Source organism: Pinus tabuliformis, chromosome 8 (assembly GCF_031772625.1).
Source record: "Pinus tabuliformis cultivar Carrire ecotype Pingquan chromosome 8, CPIR1, whole genome shotgun sequence".
NCBI classification, from domain to species: domain Eukaryota; kingdom Viridiplantae; phylum Streptophyta; class Pinopsida; order Pinales; family Pinaceae; genus Pinus; species Pinus tabuliformis.
In genome coordinates this window covers 906,235,984-906,241,194 of record NC_142294.1, presented here as the reverse complement: position 1 = coordinate 906,241,194, position 5,211 = coordinate 906,235,984, and positions in this window count along the sequence as shown.

Sequence of the window (5,211 nt, the reverse complement as noted above, 5' to 3'; positions counted from 1 at the left end):
CCCGCCTTGGCTTTGTCCTTTGTTCTGTGGTTTAGGGGCACCTTTCCCCTGCTTTGGATTCGCAGATCCAAAGTCTCGCTTCTTTTTTTTAAACTTCTGCTCGACCTTGACGGCATACCGGTATGCTGCGCCGAGCGAGGGGATGTTTAGGAATTGTATTTCTTCCTGGATGTACTTGTGCAGGCAGCCACGGTATTTGAGTATCAAATGTTGCTCCGAATCCTTGATACCCAACTTTGTGCGAAGGGTATGGAAAAGATTGGTGAACTCCGGCACGTCTTGGTCCCTTCCCTGCCGCAGCGTGGTCCACTTTATGTATTCATCCTCATAGCTTCCGACAGGGTAGTACTGCTCCTTGATGGCATCCCGGAACGAATTCCAGGTGGGTGCGGCTGAAAATAGTGAGCCAGTACTTTCATCCTTCTGCTCGCAGTAGGTTTTCCACCAGTCCTTGACGTGGGGGGCTGCTTTGAGGAGAGCAAAAACAATCTTTTCCCGACTCGAAAATTCATGAACAGAAAAATAACCCTCTAGCAGATTTAACCATTTATCTACGGCATCTGCGTCTATCTGACCCTCGAATATGGGGATTTCAAAATTAACTTGTACCTTAAAGGGTGTGGCGTTTCCAGAGTAGCTGCTGGAAGCCGATGCGTTGCTTCTGGGTAGCCGCTGAAGGATCTGGGCAAAGCTGTCCATCATCGCGTTCCGTTGTCGCTCGAGGGCTTCTTCGAGCAAGATTTTGATGGGATCTCCTGCCCCCTCGTCTTTCTTCTCGTCCGCCATGGGAGGCCGTCGAGATTTGCGAGGCTGGTCTTGCAAAGGTTCAACCAGTTCAAGCCCTAACTCCTTATATCCCGACCTTGTTGGGGACATGCAAAGAAAAACAGAGAAAAAGCAGACCGCTCTGATACCACTGATCGGGATTTAAACAGGAACACAACAAATTACAGAGATAACCATATACACAAAGATGCAGCGGAAATAATACTTCATTTCATTAATGGAAAATACTGAAATATGCTTACAACCAAAAATGGTAATAAACCAGCTAGGGCGATGGTAGCTTATCTCTGAGAAGAGATGTGATGGCTACATGCCTCTGAACTGTGTTACAATGAGGCTCGAAGGCCTATTTATTGTTGAGAAACAATGGAAAACCCTTAACATTCCAAAACCTCACCCTAGGAGATGAAACGCCAAACTGTGGGCCCCGTTTGGGGGTAAGTTGGTACATCAACTTCCTGGGGTCGTAACTTTGGCATATGATCTCCGTTTGACGCGTACAATAGCTCATTAGAAAGATCTATCCCTGCACTATCATTGTTGGATTCCCCAAAAAACGTTGTTTAGGGCCTCAAAACGGCTCCGGAAGTTCAGGACCCGAAAAACTGCTAAAAATAGTAAGTTGTGCTATAATTAAGGAAACTAAAAATGCTGAGAAAGACAATGGTGGGGGTCCAGGTGGACTTGGTAGGTGGCCACCAATATCCACCTGGATCACTGTCAAATGATAATTTATCAATGGTCACTATTCTCCCTTTGTGTGGAAAACAAACCACACAAAAGAGCTAAGAAACAAGAGCTCCCATGACATCAACGTAGTCATGCCCAAGGAGAAGATCGAAGTCTAAGTGACCTTGGACTACCATCATGTATATATAGATGGTCTTTCCTCTGAAAGTAATAGGGAACTTCAGAAGGACCCCTAAAGGTTAACTGGCTCCTCCGTTGAAATCCAACAAATTCTGGGTGATAGGCACAAGATGTGGGGATCCCAAAGCTTTCCAAGTAGTGGAAGACATGATTTTAACAAACGAGCCTTCATGTAATAGAGTTTCATGTACTACCATATTAGAGGCTTGTATTTTAATCTAGAAAGGAACATAAGATGGGAGGCAAAATGCAGTCAATTGGCTCCAATCAAAAGAAACAACAGAACTACTTGGTGGGGGTATCATAGGATTGCCCCCATGCTTTATAGGAATAGGAGAAGCACTCTCCTAAATAACTGGGATAGTAGGTCCACTCTTAGATACATGAGAATATGAGGAGACAAGAAGAACATGAGCAATATGATCACTACTCTCTTCGGGAACAGAGTGAACAACTGAAGATGGAGCCAAGTCGACACTTTTTTCGACCAATGGTTGGTCAGGAACAGACACAATAAAGCCATGCTCAGGAAGAGTAGGATGGGAAAGAGATGAATCCAAGTCAATCTCTTTACCAACTAGGAGAGGGTTATAAGAAAGCCTCTGGTAACTAACAGGAAGTTGGGGTGAGGAGCTATAAGGTTTTCCAAAACTTTGGAAGCTTTATCCATAAGAGGACAAAGGTGAAGAATATGCTCTCCTTCACATATCCTACAGGGGAATTTAAATTTTCCCTTCTTCTTACCATTGCTCGCCAATGGTGTAGCATCGAAATTATCTCTAGAGGTTGATGGGGATGGTCGATCTAGATTTTGAGACCATACCTCTAAGACTCTGGGAATACCAGGAAATTATCGAAGGAGATGGTCACCCTTACATAACCTACAAGGTAATTTAACTTCTAAAAAGGATCAAAAGGTTTGTCGACAGGAAGTGTATTTGGAGAAATAGCTGCATGGTTGGCCACTTGCTTATCTAACTTCTTTTTCTTTGTCTTGTTCTTCTTCTTATTAGCCTCTGGGTTACTGTATTCCAAACTTTCACCAAGCGAAGTAGAAGATGAGGGTGAAGACATAGGTGAAGAAGGTGAGAGGTCAACCTTAGAATCAAAATGGTGTTGTTCAGGTGAAAGAGATGACTGGACAGAAGTTGGGACACTCAGGACCACCAAGGTCTAAAATAACTAGACAGGTAAACCAATAGTTAACCCAGGAAGTGACAACGTTTCCATATAAGGAGCGCCATCATTTCCAAAAGAAGCAAAAGGACCAGGACTCCCATCGCAGGGGAATCTGTTCCACAGTAATTTGTCACTGTCTCCGTGTCAATCACCCTACTGTGTCAGGAATTCACAATAATCAAGTTCATGCCTTCTGAACTGGCCAAAAACCCACTTTTCCAAAGTTTTCCTCATCAGCGCGTCTGTTTCCAAAATATCCGCGATGACTGGCGCTTCATAACAGACCGCGTGCGCTGCCAGTGCGGAAGCACACGACTTTTCCGCGCTGATCGAATTTCATGGACAGCGCAGCCTCTGTTCGTATTTACCCGCGCTGACATGGCCCTTTCCATTATTTCTTTGCGACGTCAGCGCGCCAGACCAGTTATGCACCCGCGCTGATCTAGTTTTGGCGAATTTGTTCCAACAGCCAGCCTTCCAGATAACTCCAGACTTGGTTGTTGGCCTTGTGAGTATCGACTCCCTTCTGTGGCATGTCTGTTCGACCCTTTGCAACTACTTCCCTTGAAGATAAGCTCATCCTTCCACCCTTTTAGGAGGCTCCTTCTCCTATATAAACTTCCATCATTACCATGAGCAGCTAGTTTGGAATAGCTTGGATTGTGTGGAGCTTATAGTGCTCAAATTGCTGCTACTATAGGTAGTTGGTGTGATAAGTGTGGAAGTGTTTGATTGCTTAGGGAAGGTTGTGTTGTGTTGCTTGTGTGAGAGAGAGAGTTTCTTGTCTTGGGAGAATCATTTCCAAGGGTGAATGCTGAAGAGACTTGCTGACTGGCCCCTCCTGAGAAGGATACCGACGTCAGAACATTTGGTTGTACTCTTCTCTGCTTGATTAATAATAGATGACTACTATTATTGTTCCATTCTCATTTGTCTACGCTATGGTTAATGTGAATTACATCCTTTCTGACTAATGTATGGTTGCTTTTATTAGATTTCACGCTTGTGTTTGTTTTCTCTTCGTGTGTGCAGGTATCCATTCGCGGAGATCGCGGAGGATCGTGACTAGCCAGAGCGAATGAGTGAAGGTGGCATCTCTTCATCAAACAACAGCGCTGGAATCCAAGTAGGTGCTCTTTGCCTACCTTTTAATTGCAATTAGGAACTTGCGTAGTAGCATTGACTGATTGTTGCTAGACCCACTCTGGGCTAGTAGGGATCGCCTCTATCCGTAGAGGGGATTTGCCTCTCCAACAATTTGGCGACTCCACTGGGGAGATCAGCCTTTTGTCTCTTGTGTCCATTCTTGTGTTTGAATTTGATTGTTCTCTCTTTTCAAGATTCGGGGATTGGTTCTCTGCTTGTAGACTTCCAGGGTCCATCTGGGAAGTGTCTTAATTGTTAAAGGGTTTCTACCTTTGGTTTGGGAGCTTTTGCTTTGATTCTACTCGTCTTTTACCCTCAGCGCGGTTTAATTCAAAACAGATGCGTTGACGTCGCATACCTGCTTCTTTGTTTTCCCTGTCATCGCTCCTGTACGCCTAACAGTTGCGCTGACCTCATTTCTGAGACAGCGCTCTTAATCCATGTGCTTCCGCGCGGACGGTGCAAAGTTGCTACAGGCCTTCTCTTGTCAGCGCCGAGTTGCTGAAGGCCACCCGCGCTAATCCTGTAGAGTTCATTTTTGTCCAAATTAGCCTCCTGAACCTGTTGCTTTGACTTTCCCCTCTTCTCTCCACTTGGTCTATGACTTGTTTTTCATTGCCTGAACTCTGAGTTACTTGTTCGCGAAGTCTTGTTCCACAAGGTTTCGTTTTTGCTCATTTTTCGGTTTTGCAAATACCTTCCTCTTTGCTTTCGCTGCTTGGTTTGTATTTCAGCCATCATTTTGACGGTTGCTGGATTGAGTTGAATCTCTAATTCACTGGTTGTAACTCTCATCCTCCGGGTGTTTGCTCTTCTCCATTGATTTCGCACTCTAGCCCTAGGGCATCTAGTGGCCGTGTGTGTGTTAAGCCTTCCGTAGGAAGCTTGTTCTCTTGTTTAACCAGCCAACTTCAGATTTGTTTTTTTTTTACACTTGTTCAGTGATTGTTGAAGTGTCTTTGGTTGTGTTTCCGAGCGGTTTGTGCTTCCTCCTTGTTGGAATTCCTGTTTGTTTTGCCGAGCTTAGATCACATAGCTCGTGCGGAACTTGGCTTTTCCCTTTGATTTGGAGATCTTTTTGGATGTTTTGGGAACTTTGTGTGCTTTCATTAAGTGATTTTCTTGGTGTTCCTGTTCCTCAAAATTCATTTGGATGCTTTGTGCCATTGAAAGAAAATCAAACTAGTACCTTTGCTTTCGAGAATTGAAAAGGAAAAGAACATTTCATTG